Consider the following 17,106-nt stretch of genomic DNA (forward strand, 5'->3'; position numbering starts at 1 on the left):
GCTAACAGAGCCACATGTAAGAGTGAATCTGAAGCCGTTCTGGATTCCGGAAGCACGCTGGGAGGTGATCTCGGCCGAGGTGAAGAGGATGGTAGACCTCGGGGTGATAGAGGAGTCAAACAGTGGGTGGTCGAACCCAATTGTCCTCGTACCAAAACCCAATGGAGATTGGAGGTTTTGTAATGACTACTGCCGGCTGAATGAGGTGTCCAAGTGTGACACGTACCCGATGCCCCACGTCGACAAACTCATAGAGAGGCTTGGACCGGCGAGGTACATCACCACTCTGGACCTGACGAAGGGCTACTGGCAGATCCCCATGTCCCAGACGGCCAAGGAGAAAACGGCTTTCTCGACACTTGATGGGTGCTTTCAATACACCCAGATGCCGTTCGGACTACAGGGGGCCCCAACCACCTTCCAGAGGGCTATGGATCGGATCCTAGCCCCACATAAGATGTATGCCGTAGGCTACCTTGACTACATTGTAGTCTTTAACCCAGACTGGGCTAGTCACCTACCTAAACTACAGGCTGTTCTGGATGCTCTAAGGAGCGTGGAATTTACCATAAATCCGAGAAAATGTGCTGTCGGAAAAGAGGAGGCCGAGTACTTGGGCTATGTCATCGGAAGAGGCAAAATAAAGCAGCAAGTAAATAAAGTGGAGGCAATCCACACCTGGCCACAACCGCTATCTTAGAAGCAAGTAAGAGCATTCCTGGGAATGGTGGGATATTACCGGCAGTTTATCCCGAATTTTGCCTTGATGGCCACGCCACTGACGGATCTCCTAAAAGGCACCAGATCAACCATGGTGAAGTGGATAGAGGAAACAAAGACCGCGTTCCAACAGATGAAGCTAGCACTGTGTAAGGAGCCGGTCCTTGTTGCACCAGACTTTAAGAAAGAGTTCATGGTCCAGACAGATGCTTTGGAGGTTGGTCTAAGAGCTGTACTCTCTCAAGAGATAAATGGGGAAGAGCATCCAATTCTCTATCTGAGCCAGAAACTTCCGTCATGCGAGAAGAACTACGCAATAGTAGAGAAAGAGTGTCTAGCCATAAAGTGGGCCGTAGATACTGTTATATATTACCTACTAGGCCGGAAGTTTAAGTTGGTGTCAGACCATGCCCCATTAAGATGGTTGAGGGAAAAGAGGGGTAAAAATGCCAGGGTAACTAGATGGTTCCTAGGTCTTCAGGACTTTAACTTCCAGGTGGAGCATAGGCCCGGGAAGTTACACGGGAACATTGATGCCCTCTCTAGGATTCCCTGTCTGGTATCGGAAGGTGCCCAAAACCCCAGCTTTGGGCAGAGGGGGGAATATGTGACAGAGTGTCTGATATACGAGGGGAGCTATGTGTCACTCAGGATGCTCTCCTGTGTGAACTGAACCTACTGAATTTCTGCCAACATGTTATATGCTAGGGGTTTAACTCTCTTAAAAGGGTGTAGTCTTATGGGAATGGCAAAGAGGGTGGGAGGCCATTACCCTACCTCCCCTCAGGGTGTGCCTGAGCAGGGTTAAATGCTCAGTCAGCTTTGTTTCTCTGGAGTGTATGGTCTGGAGAGTTAAGTCTCCAGGCTGTGTTTGGGTGAAACCAGAGAGCAACACCGGAGGACTGGTGTTGCTGAAGACTTCACTGTGCTACCTGCAGCGGGCAGAGCTTACTATTTGACTCTGTCATATCTTATCTTTTTATTTTTCCCATTAACCCCCAGAGGGTCTGTTTATTTTTATGGGACACTGCTGCAGTTTATGCCACAGAATAAACCAGCAGGAAGTTAACCCAAACCATGTGTCATGTGTCTGCCTCTGGAGAGCCGAGCAAGTCGCTTTACCACAATGTATATGTGTGTATGTATTGTATGTGTATGCTTGTATGCATGTGTGTATGTATTGTGATAAAGCGAGTTGCTCGGCTCTCCAGAGGCAGACACAGGACACACGGTTCAGGTTAACTTTCTGCTGGTTTATTCTGTGTCATTAACTCCAGCAGTGTCCCATAAAACATAAACAGGCCCTCTCTGGGTTAACGGGAAAACAAAACATAAGGTATACCAGAGTCCAATAGCAAGTGAGGCTCGGCTCGCTCCAGGTAGCACAGTGAAGTCTCAGCAAACACCAGTCCTCCAGTGTTGCTCTCTGGCTTCACTCAAACACAGCCTGAAGACTTCACTCTCCAGACCACACACTACCCAGAGCAAACTACTGACTGAGTATTTAGCCCTGCTCAGCCACACCCTGAGGGGAAGGAGGGGAATGGCCTCCCACCCTCTTTGCATTCCCATAAACCACACCCTTTAAGAGAGTTAACCCCCAGCATATAACATGCTCGCAGAAATTGAGTAGGTTTCAGTTCAAAATTGAAGGCATACTGAACCAGCATGGCTACCACAGCATCTTGCAGCAGCATGCTATTCCATCCGGTTTTCGTTTAGTTGGACCATCATTTATTTTTCAACAGGACAATGACCCCAAACACACCTCCAGGCTGTGTAAGGGCTATTTGACCAAGAAGGAGAGTGATGGGGTGCTACGTCAGATGACCTGGCCTCCACAGTCACCAGACCTGAACCCAATCGAGATGGTTTGGGGTGAGCTGGACCGCAGAGTGAAGGCAAAAGGGCCAACAAGTGCTAAGCATCTCTGGGAACTCCTTCAAGATTGTTGGTAGACCATTTCCGGTGACTACCTCTTGGAGCTCATCAAGAGAATGCCAAGAGTGTGCAAAGCAGTCATCAAAGCAAAAGGTGGCTACTTTGAAGAACCTAGAATATAAGACATATTTTCAGTTGTTTCACACTTTTTTGTTAAGTATATAATTCCACATGTGTTAATTCATAGTTTTGATGCCTTCAGTGTGAATGTACAATTTTCATAGTCATGAAAATACAGAAAAATCTTTAAATGAGTAGGTGTGTCCAAACTTTTGGTCTGTACTGTATGTGTATACAGTATATAGATCTAAAGCTCAGTAAAAAAATATAAATATATATTTTTTAGAGGTGTGTGGGGGCACAAATAGAACTTTTGCTATGGGGCTCTGGGATTTCTTTGTATGCCACTGCTTGCAGGGCGCTAATAGTGAGGGCAATCTGGCCTGTTGCTCGGAGCCCAAGGCTCCATGGTTCCCATGACCAAATTGCCCTCATTATAAGTGGCATGCCGGGCAGGCTGGGGTTCCCAAACACATTTCTTGCACAGGGGCCCCAAGTTGTCAGTGTCTGTCCCTGCAATTTCCAACACTAAGAACTCAACATTTTGGAAATGTAAGCCCTGCCTCAAACTGCAGCTCTGGAATGCTCAAAAAATTCACATTTATTGATATGACTTTGCTAAGCTCTGCCCTCTTTGTGACCTGGTTTGCGAGCCTGTCATGGCAAAATTGGGACTGTTGGCAAATATGCTGCATGATACAGGTAACATTCTTCTTGATACACCCACTTGTCAGTGTATTCATTATTCATACATTTTGCAGAATGGCTCAGTGTAGTGTTCTTAGAAAAGATGCTCTGAAATTGTAATTTCAAGGGGTATACAATTCTGAAAGCAGGCATGTCAGGAGAGGTGACAGGTGCTCTATAAAAGCTGATCTTGTGTCACATAATTGTGTTAGTTACAGACTCTTGGCCATGTACTAACTTTTCTTTTTGCTGCACTCCTTGTATAACAGTGCGCTCCTCTGTATATCTGTGTTCTCCATTATCTAAATGGTTAGACAAGCACCTCGTATTTTTCATGAAACTTGAACTGCCGGGGTCATATTTCCCTTTAAAACCTTTTGTTTTCCATCTTTTGACATACGCGTGCATCGCTTCCCCTCTCGATTGCAGAAAGCAATGGTATAAGTTGGTGCCATACAACTAAAATATATTATTACTTTATTGATTATCATCATCACAATTATCTTGTGGACTGAGGTGACGACTTTTAATAGCGGAATACCTGGGGAATCTTAATTTCAAAGAGTTTCTTTAGTCTGACATTGCCATTCCACTGTTTCTGAAGGGAAAGCTGCAAATGAATAATTCTAGAAATTCCTAGAGGTTGGCACACACAATCTGCTAAAATAGGTTACATATTAATGGCATAGTTAAATAATAAGACTTTTTAAAATAAGTATGTATGTGGCAAGATAGATTGTGAGCATTGGTTCCAATTATAGCACTTTGTACTAACGTGACTTATTCATTAGACGGTATATGCTCAGAAAACTGTATATATGGTGTCTTAAATGTGATTCATTTTGCTGTCCCTCCTGTCAGCTAGAGTTTAAAATGGAAAAAATGTAAAGAAGCTGGGATGGAAATCCTTCAGATCAGGTTGCCCCTGGGCCTCTTAAAGTCTAAGAGCTACCAGGAACCCTGCCTTTTTATTTTGGCTTCAGCTACTGTATTACAGGAGCATGTCTGTCTGCTCACAGCTGCTTTTCCATAGGGAACCCTTAAAGCAGAACCTCATTGCATTTCACCAAGACACCCAGTAGGTGGCGCTGAGGGACGTGAGCCGGCTTCTCTGGCTGTCACCAGCAGACCTGTTGCATTTGCTCTGAGCCGCTTGACTGGTGCAGCAGAGGCAGATTCCAGCTGTACCCAGAAGCTGTGCAAGTCACCCGCTGCGGGTCACAGCTGAGCCAGACCCTCACTGATCACAAAGATGCCCTCTGCCCCCGGCCAGAACCACACCGATCACAGAAGATCATGAAGGTTTGAAGGGCATATCGCTGCTGACACTGTCTGGACTTATTCCCCATCCGGCAGGAGCATATAGAGTGCAGAAGCTGTATGTGAAGAAGACTTTGGGGGCCAGCACTGGGAAGGTGAGTTGTCAAAAAGATGTCACTTGTCATTTCCCAATTATGCTTTTCTTTTGGTTTTGATAGCAGAAAAGTTTCAATATATATATATATATATATATATATATATATATATATATATATATATATATATATATATATATATATATATATATATATATATATATATATATATATATATATATATATATATAAAAGTGTGTATATATATATATATATATATATATAAAAGTGTGTATATATATATATATATATATATATATATATATATATATATATATATATATAGATAGATATATTTGATTTTATATGTGTAGAAGGATTTTATATCAGAAATTATGGCTTGATTGTCTGCTGTATGTCTCTTTTGAGTTGCAAGTGAAAGATGATTGACCCATTAGTTCTGGAGAGGAAAGGGTTACCAAAGCCGGGCATGGCAGATCTTATTGCCCATTCCTTTGCTGCAACAGTTACTATAGAGTTCAGGAGTGTGTGCCCTTGAGCTGGAGCAGAGCTGCCTTCATAGAGTTTAACTCTTTAAGTGCTGGGGTATGAGACCCTAACTTTATGGTGCATGTCATTGGCTGTCATGAATGACATATAGTAATGACCCATAAATTCTCAATTGCATTCTTTAGATATTGAGGTCATTGCAATGCATAAAAAATGTTGCACCTAGTGCCAAAAAATAAAGTCTGTATGGAGATCCTAAGCTCTACTGCTATTTTTACTTAGACTCTTATGATAAGTGAACACATTGGGACATAAATCAATATAGGTGCATATACTGTCAGTACCAATAGCATTGTCAGGGGCTAGGGGGTCTGCACACTTATGCTAATTATGTCATCAAGTTACAAATACAATGACAGCTGCAATTTTCCTATATGCATTTTCAGTTTACAATTAATATACATGATTAATTAATGTACATGTCCACTTATAATAAAGGAATATCTGTATTCTGTTTGCAATGGCCCATCACATAATATGATGGATACACACCATTGGTACAAACCATAACCTAGCAATATATTCTGACCATTGACAAAATATATGCATTTTCCCCTGGGCTTATAATTTGTATTTCTGTCATTCTCAGCTCACCTGCAAACATCAAGAGCTGTATTATTGATGAGATAGCATGGACCTAATTATTGGGGTATCATTACAGCTATGTAACATCAGCATGGAGGGTGCATAAACTTTGTATTGTACTTTTCATATCAATTATAGCTACTGGCTGGCACAGATTTGTGATGTAATAGATGTATGTACATGCACACTATGAATTACTGTAGTTGTGTATATAGACTGTCAAGTCTTAGGTAAAATCACAGCATACATCTGCAAGCAACCACATACAGGTCCATACAGACAAGTTCCCAAGATCTGAACTTTATTCTAAAGTTTATAAAAACTCCATCCTGTAGCTAAGTAGCCATATCCTTATACAATATTTTCTTTTTAAATTCGCAATTATTTTCATAAACGTCTGCCAAATAGAAATTTCAAAAATAGAAATGTGTAAATGATGTCATTGACTGAAATCAATGCATCCATGTGAAGCAAACATTTACCATCTTCAATGAAAGGGGGAGTATTCTGAAAGAACTTGATACACACAGAGGGAGTTATAGAAATCATGTGGCAGGTGGATCTGATTGCAGGAATGGGTTAACTGTCTACAGTGAAATGCCTAAAAATTTAATTTTTAATTTAATTTTCTCTATTTTTGAGCATATATATATAGATACAGAAGTTAGGTTTAACTGGGTTAATGGGAAGCGTTAATCCTTTAGGGAATGCAAAGTGTAACATTTATTGTAAATATTTTGATTAAAGAACAAAGGAGATTGCAGACATGTAAGCTTTAATAATACAGTCATAGTTTTTGATCTGTGTGAATGATGAAGGCACTAGCAGCACACTTGAAACCTTTCTGACTTTCATCATCCTCTGGCTTGAAACTTTCTTTAGTATTTGTATCATAGCCATGCACAATTATCTATAGCTCCACTGAAATCTGTAGCTGCTTGGTCGTTCTGATCTATAAAAGTATCCAGATCACAAGCAAAGATGCCTGGCTGTTCACTTGTTCAGGGCATTGGCGTTATGGAGTCCCTTATGACCAACAATGACTAATTTTGAATCTTTACTCAATAGAAAAAACAGAACAGCTCCACACCGACACTTCTAGAAAATATCCGTTCTACTCACTGTAATAATATCCCAGCGATTATGACAGTGCAGAGCTTGGGTTAAGGCTCCCACTAGGTGGCGCAGTGACTCATTGCACGCCTGTGTTAAATAGTCCTACTTTTACTTTAAGAGTCATTTCTAACCTCACAGTGACCCTATTGCACTAACATTTGCTCTCTGCTACAGGTACTAAAACTAACATCTTAATACATTATTACATCATCCCAATATATTTGACAAATGTACGCTGTTTCATAAACTCCTCCTCACTAATCTTCAAATTATGTCTAAGAAAAACATAAAAAAAGAAATGAATTGTTCAGTGTAGGGCGAGGTGATGACTTGTCCATCAAGTGTTGCAGGAATGCAATAAATATTCTCAATGCATCTGCAATGGCTCCTACCAGAGAAGTAGCAATCTGACACTGTTGTGTCTCTGTTACACCCAATAAAAGAAAATGGAAATTGCAAGTGTCAAACAGTCCGGCAGCATTTTCATATCAATGACCTGTGTCGGGATTCTAAAGCAGCCATGAAACGAAAAGCAGCAACCTGACTAGTTAATACTTTAACTCTTCCAACTCTGTTCAGCACTTAACAATATTTTCACCCCATATTTACATTTCTAACTTCTAAAATACACCTGTCATAATACATTGTGGTCCTTAGGATATAGGGGTGATTTATTTTATTATACAAATTTTGCTTCATTGTAGCTGAAGGTGTCAATGGGGAAAGTGGAGAAAGAAGTGACCTAATGTAAACTACAGGTGGTGTCTATGGCGCCTCTACCCTAGTAATGTAGAGAATGGCGGGTCATGGTCATCATTACACCACTATAATTGTGAGATCCTCCCTTTACAGCTTAACGACATTCTGCCATGTTCTCTACAGCGGTATGGATTTAGTATGAAGGACAGACCACTGCTCCCCTGCAGCTGCAAGACTGAAAGTGGCATTTTTCTACAGAAGACCCAAACTTTGTTAGCATTTCTGTCCCTGAGAACAAATGTCCGGAGTTTTGGCTACAGGTGTTCCTGTTTACATTGAACACTTCCATAAATAAGGGAAGTGTACATAGTGTAGTGTCCTTTATATGCATTCCTCCCCCATGTAAACAAAGCAGTGCTTTAAGATGACAACTTCTTTTAGTACCTTCTCCTTTAAGAGGTAATATCACTCCACAGAATACATTGCCAAAAACATTAATAGCTGAGTTCAAGATCATTTTCATAGTTCAGCTGAAAAGGATATAAAAATGAAAGGGATCTCCACATAAGAAGGATATCTTCAGTCCTCGGTAGATCCCCCCAATTGAGTCTTGCTGTCAATGCATTTGGCAACATTGAATGATACAGATCTTTATTTGAAATGTGATTTGTACGTCCTTTTCAGAGGATTATTGGAATGATGGTGTTCAGTACATATAAACCCAGTTTGGGAGTTGGGCAGTGGGTACCCTCTTCAGTTTTAGCAATGATTTAAAGTGACTTTCCATCTGAGACCTTTGTGACATATTCCCCAGATATGCCATTAATGTATGATAGATGGAAATTTGGGTGGGTCAAGGGCCTGGGGACCCCTGTTCTGCTGCTAGGTGGTCAGAGGATTTCAGACAGCAAACTATCAGAAATAAATGACATATCCTATGTAATTAAAGGGAACCTGTCAGCAGAATTTCACACTCCAAGCTATTTATTTGTGCATGTAGACAAGTCATTAACTTTACGTGGCCATTCCATTCCTCCGTTACTAAAAATCAACGTTTTAATAAATATGCAAATGAGGATGAAGAGCTATTTGTAGATCTGAGGCCTCTGTCACTCCAGCTCTATTACCCGCCCAGCGCTGGCTCCTGCTTGACTGATGACTAGAGATGAGTGAATCTGATCTTAAAAGTTCGGCGTTCGTACCGGACGGTTAGCGTCTGGTGCTAAACGCCGAACACGGACTTTCCCAGAAGTCTGTTGCAATGTTCGGAGTTCCAAGGGAAGTCCATTGCAGAGAGAGAAAGAGATAGAGATTTGCAGCTCAAATGTCCGGGTCCCCATAATTTTCAATGGGGTTCGGGTTCTGGTTGAAGTTTAAGTACAGTTCTGGTACTCGAACCAAACTTTGGAAAAATGTTTGGGTTGTGTACCAGAACACGAACTTCCACGGGTCTGCTCATCCCTACTGATGACCCCTTTGCTTCAAATTACACAGCATAAAGACTGTCAGCCAAGCAGAGGCACTGGCCGAGGAATAGAGCTGGACTGACAGAGGCTCCAGCCTCATTTGATTATTAATTCAAGTGCTGATTTCTCAGTAATGGAGGAAAGGACTGACCATGTAAAGGACTTGTCTTTGAAAGAGCTACATGTGCATATGACTCGCCCCTGGGCACTCGGATCCGGGCAATAGGGGAACGATGGGGGTAGTAGTGGCTACCCGGTTCCGTGGCTCAGGGTGGTCAGACCAGTGGTAGTCTGCGATGCGCTGTTGGTGTGTCCGACTACGCCACCCGTGGATTGCGGTCAGTGCGGACCGCTGCTGCCAGGTAGACCGCTGGGGCTGATGATGTATGCAGCTGGGATAGTGTGACTCCCCACGGGAAGAGTGCAACCCCGGGGCAGTATAATGGAAGATGGGGTTGATGGTGTAGGGCATCCCAGTACCGTTAGTGCTGGAGGAGCAAGGAGCACCCAGACAACAGATTGCAGTCCAGGGTCTTTACTAGAACAAGTGAACTGACCCACAAACAGTCCCGGTTAGGAGGGGACCTGGATGTCTGAGAGCAATTGGGAAATTGGCCCTGGTCAGGGTGAGGGTGTAGGCCTACCGTGCTCTCTGCGCTCCTTCTGGCTATCTCCTCCTGGTAGGGTAACAGCCCACGGTCCCGAGCTCACCGTGTCCTCTCGCCCGTATGGTTTGCAACGTGGGTTCCTTTCTACTCCCGGCCTGGTACGGCTTTGCTGGTCCCTTCTGCTGTGGCGGAACCTCCGGGCTTCTTAGGCCAAGGAACGTACAGTCCCCTGCGGACTGGTTATCTGCTGTAGGACGTGGAATCCTCACAGCCTCAGACACCAAAGTCTGGTAAATTTGGTTCTTTATCTGCCAGGAAAGGCGTACTTCACCTCTTGTCCCTGGCTTGTGGCTCTCCTACTGCCACACGTCCTCTTAGGGTGCAATACAACTGTCCCTCACTGCTCTGGGACACCTCTCAATCCAGAGACAGGTCGTCCAGTTCTCCCTAACCCTGCCCCCAGTTCCAGCTTTTTATAGGGGCAGCCTGCTCCCCCTACTGGCCTGAGACAGGAGGTATTGCATGCTAATGTTCCCCTGACTAGAGAACCTCCCCCTTGCTCTCAGACACAGCTTTATTATATTTGTGGCATCCAGGCCAGGTTGACACATTCCCCCCTAGTAAAATTTAGTACTCTGGGACTAAACAATAAACAAAGACAATATGCATGACCATAAAACATTATCAGGAAAGTGACGCACAGATTGAGTTCTTAAGGTCACAGTGTGGTCTGTGACCGGGTGTCCATATCACCAACACAACGGGGAGCCTTAACCAGGTGGGGGTCTGTCCTACCCCAAGTCCTTTACAGTCTTAGTTCATTCCTTGGTCAGGCTCCGAACGCAGTCCATACAAGATCCCGGTTATTAAAAGTCCATAACCTTTGAGTCCGTATGGTAACTGTAAGAAACTGAAACACACAATTACCTATCATGCATGTAACTTTGCAAACATTTCAACACTTGGCAACAGGGTTATTTACAATTTTAGTGCACCCTATATTCTCCAACGAGCGGGTATCGGCCCCTTTGTGCTCCTGGTTGACCTGCGTAACCCACTGTCTGGTGGTGGACCGACCTGGCTTTTTCCACTAGCGTTAGGGGTACAGCTACCAGCTGGACTTACAGGCAGGGCAGGCAGCTGTCTGCGGGTCCTTTGGCTTACCGCAGGCATGGCAGGCTCATTGTCAGCAGAGGGTTGACTCTCCTGGGCTGCTGGTACAGGCTCTTCCGCCTCTGGAACTGCTTGCTCTTCTTCACCTTCCGGCTCTGGTGTAGGTTGTTGCTGAGCCGGTTGCAGGAAATGCAGGACGGGTACCACTATGGCATCGTTTATTCGAGTCCAGGACTGAGGGAACTCTCCGAGAACGGTGCTGATCATTTCTTCCTTGTCCTCTGCGGGTTCAAGGTCACTTTGATCCTCTTCTGCACTACTGAGTCGCTCAGGGCACCATTTTAGGTGGTCTCTGGAGACGGTACTAGTGGTTTCTCCTCTATCCTTGGTGATCACGCACACCTTCGAGTTGTCGTGATCAGACTGCAGTACGGTATAGGGTTCCCTTTCTCACTGGTCGTCCAACTTATGTAGCCTTCTCTTTCACTTCAGGACCTGCTCACCAGGTTCTTGGGAACCAGCAGGGGCGTGTTGGTTGAAGAGTCTTTCTTGCCTTTCTCTCACCTGGGCCAAGCTCTTCTCCACACTCTCCTGTACCTTCTTGTACTGCAGTTGCCTTTCCATATCCCAGTCCGCATCCGGGGAGGTGTCCTCAGGTGTTAGGACTCCCATCTCCAGGTCTACGGGCAGCTTACCTGGTCTAGCTCGCATCAGGTAAGCCGGGGTGCAGTTTGTAGCATTCACCGGGATATGGTTGTATAAGTCTATTAGATCCGGCAGTTTTTCTGGCCACAGGCTGGGTTCCTCCAGGGGCAACGTCTTCAGGAGATCACTGACTATATTGTTCATTTTCTCACACATCCCGTTGGTTTGTGGGTGATAAGGCGTTGTCCGAATCTTCTTACAGCAATAGAGGTTGCAGAACTCTTGGAAGATTTCAGCCTCGAACGCTGGACCCTGGTCTGTCAGGACTTGTTCCGGATACCCGTGTGGACGGCAGAAGTATTGCTGGAAGGCTCTGGTCGCCGTTTGGGCTGTCAAGTCTTTTACCGGGACCACCACTAGAAAACGGGAATAGTGGTCCACGATTGTCAGGGCGTAGATGTATCCTGACCGGCTTGGAGCCAGTTTGACGTGGTCCAGAGCTACCAGCTCAAGAGGCGGCTGGGTGACGATGGGCTTCAAGGGCGCCTTCTGGCTGGTGCGGTCTTTTCTCCTTAAGTTACAAGGGCCACAGTCCCTGCACCACTTCTCTACATCCCCTCTCATGCCGACCCAAAAGAACCGTCCTCTTAGCAGGAACTCCAGTTTCTTCCAACCAAAGTGCCCCGCTCTGTCATGGTAAGCCCCCAGGACCATAGCTGCATCCCGCCTTGGGACCACGACTTGCCAGGACAGCTCGTGTGTCCGGTGATTGACAAGTCTTCTGCACAGCTTGCCTTCATAGAGGAACAGCTTGCTCTTCTCTTTCCATAGCTGCTTAGCTTCCTCTGGAGCATCCGGATCTAAGCGGGTGTCTTCCTGGGTCAGCAGATCTTCCACCAGGCGGATGGCAGGGTCACTATCTTGGGTCTCGGCCCAGCTGTGGTGAGGTAGGGGATTGATCATAACAGTTGTTAAATCTTCCTCCTTCACGCGGTGGGAGTATTGAGCGGCTCCGTACCGGTGAAACGCGGGGAGTTCTACCTCCTCCAGCTCTTCTGGGTCTTCGTCCCCTTCAGGTAAGTGAGGCATTCTCGATAGGGCATCAGCGTTGGCATTGGTTTTGCCTGCCCGGTACTTGATCACAAAGTCATAATTGGAGAGACGGGCCATTCACCGCTGTTCCAGGGCACCAAGTCTTGCAGTGTCTAGGTGTGTTAACGGGTTGTTATCCGTATACACAGTGAACTTTGCGGAGGCCAGGTAATGCTTGAAGCGTTCCGTTACGGCCCACACCACCGCCAAGAATTCTAGCTTGAAGGAGCTGTAATTCTCCGGGTTCCTCTCGGTGGGCCTCAGCTTCCGGCTGGCGTACGCGATCACTCTTTCTCTGCCCTGTTGGTTTTGTGACAGTACGGCTCCCAGTCCCACATTAGTGGCGTCTTTGTGGAGAATAAAAGGCTGGCCATAATAAGGGTAGGCCAGGATCTCAACCCCTGTGAGGGCCATCTTCAACTGGCGGAAGGACTCCTCTTCCGGTTTATCCCACTTGAAGGGTGGCTTTTGGCTTCTGGACTTAGACTGTCCTATCAGGAAGTCCTGCATAGAAGCTGCCATCTTAGTGAACCCGGGGATGAACCTTCGGTAGTAGCCTACCAACCCGAGGAACTGCCTCACTTCTTTGATGTTCGAGGGGCTTGGCCAGCTCTTGATTGCCATGACCTTGTCAGGGTCGGGGGCTACTCCTTCCGCACTTACCACGTGCCCTAGGTACTGGACCTTCGGTTTCAACAGGTGACACTTCGATGGTTTCACCTTCAGGCCATAGCCTGCCAGGGCTTCGAACACCTCGGCCAGGTGCTTCAGATGGTCCTCGTAAGTCTTCGAATAGACGATCACATCGTCCAGGTAAAGGAGGACCGTCTCGAAGTTTCGGTGCCCTAGACAGCATTCCATCAGCCTCTGGAAGGTCCCTGGTGCATTGCAGAGCCCGAAGGGCATACAGTTGAACTCGCTCAGTCCCATCGGGGTGGTGAAGGCGGTCTTCTCTTTGTCAGCCTCTGCCACAGGAACCTGCCAGTACCCGCTAGTAAGGTCCAAAGTAGAAAAGAAGTTAGCTGATTTTAGTGCGGCTAAAGACTCTTCTATTCTAGGCAGCGGATATGCGTCTTTGTGGGTGATACGGTTGATTTGTCTATAGTCCACGCACATTCTCATGGTGCCGTCTTTCTTTTTTACCAGAACCAGGGGGGCTGCCCAGGGGCTACAGCTATCTCTAATGACCCCAGCTTCTTTCATTTCCCGCAGCATACCCTTGGCCTTCTGATAATGTGCAGGGGGTACAGGCCTGTGTCTCTCTTTTATTGGTGGGTGGCTCCCCGTGGGGATATGGTGTTCTATCCCTTTTACTCTCCTGAAGTCTAGCGGGTGCTTACTAAAAATTCTCTCGTACTCCTGGTCCACCCTTTAGACTCCTTGTTTTTGGTGCAGGGGAGTGGAGTCAGCACCCACATGGAGTTTCTGGCACCAGTCCTCCTTTTGTTTCTGGGAGCCATTACCCTCCGCCTGTGGAGATGGAGGCAAAGGCTCCACGGCCCTGATAGCTTAGTGTTCGACAACAAACAGTTTGGCAAGTGTAGCGTACCTGGGTAAGTGTACCTCTCTCTCCCCAATGTTGAGAATGCGAACGGGCACCCTCCCATGACGGACATCAACCACCCCCCGGGCTGTCAAAATGGTGGGCCTGCTGTCTGAGTACACGGGTTCTACCATGGCTTGGTAGTCTCTACCTCTCAACTCGATTGCAGTCCGACACCAGATCATCATTTCACTTTTGGGAGGCATGGAAATGGGGAATGGGTCACTCATTCTTACGCTACCGATCTCACCACCTGACAGTTCTACCTGCTGCCGTCTCATCAGGGCTTTTATCTCCTTGTTGAGGACTCTCTGTTGGCTGGAACTAGCATTCACGGCCACTTGTTGTAGAATTACAATTACCTCTGAAAGACAATTTTCAATCACATTAGTACCCACAGTTATTTTAGGGTGACTTTCACGACGGTCAAGGTCCACAATAATCACTCCCTGTGCCAGTAGTTCAACTTTACCAATTTTAATGGTCATCTCCTTGAAACCCATCTGCGGCACGGGCAAGCCATTACTGGCGATGATGCTCAAGTCACTGTCTGGATACCGTGTTATATCAGCATCAGTCCAATACTGCTTAAAAAGTACATAAAGGATAGTGGTTACTTGCGACCCAGTATCCAGTAAGGCGCTCATGGGGATACCGTCCAGCACCACGGGTAAAACCGGGCACCCCCCAATGTACTTATCACGCCAATTATAAGGGCCTGGTGACCTTATGCCTGGGGGTTGGCCCTCTGCCCCAGGTTGGACCCGTTTAAATTACAGTACCTGGAAATGTGTCCGGGCTGGTTGCATCAACGGCAAATGGGCTGTCCATCCTCTGGGTAGCGGTCTGTGGGCCTCCCTCAGAATGACGGGATCCTCCTCTGTCGACGCCACGGGACATCCTCCGGACTTGAAGCCAGCTCGATGGGTCTTGACGAGTCCACTTGTAACGCCTGGACGGTCCTGGTCAACGCCGCGACGCTCCTGGTCAGGTCCTGGACTTGGTGATGCAGATCTTTCGACGAGGCTTGGTTCAGGGCCTGTGCATCGGCCCCCACAGAGTCCATAGAGGAGGGCGCCGCCTCCTGGTGGTAGGTGAGAGCAGGGCGCTGGGGGTTTATAGCACCACTTGTTGCGGGTTCACGGAGCACCCTTATGGCCCTGTCCTTAAATTGGGAAAAGGTCAGATCAGGGTTCTGAAAGAACATGAGGCGCAGCTGGGTCCTGTGGGCGCTAGACAGCAGACCTTCTATAATCTGTTCTGTTAGTAGCTTATCCGTATCCTGCACGCTGCCAGGGTCAGCTTGTTGGATGGCCCTCAAGGCTTCCTGCAAATTTAGGGCATAGTCTCTGATGCTGTCCTGTGTCCTCTGCTTACATCCATAGAACCTCAATTTAATTTCAGCGGAGGTACGTGTGTCAAAGGTACCCCGCAGCCGGGCCAGAATACCCTTCACAGTTCTTTTCTCCTCAGCAGCCCATGACTTTACCTCCCGCTGGGCTGTGCCAGTTAACTGCCCTGTCAGTATGCTAACCTTCTGTTCCTCTGTCAGGGGGTAAACTTGAAACAAACTGTACTGCCTTTCCTTAAAGTCAGTTAGGGCATGGGGCTCCCCTGAATACTTAGGCAGCCAGGCCGCTCCAGGGATGTAAGGCAGGGAAAATGGCATCACCGCTGCTGCAGCTGCGCTGGTGGTAGTGGGAGCCTCCGTGTCTGACATCTTCCTTCCCCCTAGCGTGGCCTACCTTCCGACGATCCTCTTCTGTAGGCCGCGGCTCCGCTGGTGCTGCTCCGGACGAGGACCTTGCGTCGCGTCCTGGTGACGTCAGCGTCGCTCTCTCTCCCTTCCAGGACCTTGCGCAGCGTCGGTGCGTGGGGCGGAGCTTCGGGTCTCGCGCGGTTTGGACGTCCACGCCCCTCTTCTTCCCGCGCAGCGTCCTGAAGATGGCGTCCGATGGCGGGAAAATGCCTGAAGATGGCGGGAACCGACAGAAGATGCCAGGAGACAGCTGAAAATGGCGGGAAACGGCTCCGGACGGCGGGAAACCTCCTCCTCAGGTACGTGTACAGTCTTTTTCAGGCACGCAATACCCGTTTGTGGCGGGTTGGTTACTATCCTGCCGACTACGCCAAAGCTGACTCGCCCCTGGGCCGTGGTGGACTCGGATCCGGGCAATAGGGGAACGATGGGGGTAGTAGTGGCTACCCGGTTCCGTGGCTCAGGGTGGTCAGACCAGTGGTAGTCTGCGACTCGCTGTTGGTGTGTCCGACTACGCCACCCGTGGATTGCGGTCAGTGCGGACCGCCGCTGCCAGGTAGACCGCTGGGGCTGATGATGTATGCAGCTGGGATAGTGTGACTCCCCACGGGAAGAGTGCGGCCCCAGGGCAGTATAATGGAAGATGGGGGTGATGGTGTAGGGCGTCCCAGTACCGTTAGTGCTGGAGGAGCAAGGAGCACACAGACAACAGATTGCAGTCCAGGGTCTTTACTAGAACAGGTGAACTGACCCACAAACAGTCCCGGCTAGGAGGGGACCTGGATGTCTGAGAGCAATTGGGAAATTGGCCCTGGTCAGGGTGAGGGTGTAGGCCTACCGTGCTCTCTGCGCTCCTTCTGGCTATCTCCTTCTGGTAGGGTAACAGCCCACGGTCCCGAGCTCACCGTGTCCTCTCGCCCGTATGGTTTGCAACATGGGTTCCTTTCTACTCCCGGCCTGGTACGGCTTTGCTGGTCCCTTCTGCTGTGGCGGAACCTCCGGGCTTCTTAGGCCAAGGAACGTACAGTCCCCTGTGGACTGGTTATCTGCTGTAGGACGTGGAATCCTCACAGCCTCAGACACCAAAGTCTGGTAAATTTGGTTCTTTATCTGCCAGGACAGGCGTACTTCACCTCTTGTCCCTGGC

At 47.3% G+C, this 17,106-nt stretch overlaps 1 protein-coding gene across 1 annotated transcript in view; it reads left to right on the forward strand.

The window, feature by feature from the left end:
* The first annotated feature begins 4,511 nt into the window (after positions 1-4,511).
* Positions 4,512-17,106, forward strand: part of ADAMTSL3 (ADAMTS like 3) — a 676,817-nt gene continuing 664,222 nt past the window's right edge. Inside the window, exon 1 of the mRNA XM_073653131.1 lies at positions 4,512-4,823. The gene's annotated coding sequence lies outside the window, so the exon portion shown is untranslated. The remainder of the gene's footprint in view (positions 4,824-17,106) is intronic.

This window comes from Phyllobates terribilis, unplaced genomic scaffold (assembly GCF_046119375.1).
Source record: "Phyllobates terribilis strain yellow unplaced genomic scaffold, ASM4611937v1 Scaffold_11__3_contigs__length_659146591, whole genome shotgun sequence".
Lineage (NCBI taxonomy): Eukaryota > Metazoa > Chordata > Amphibia > Anura > Dendrobatidae > Phyllobates > Phyllobates terribilis.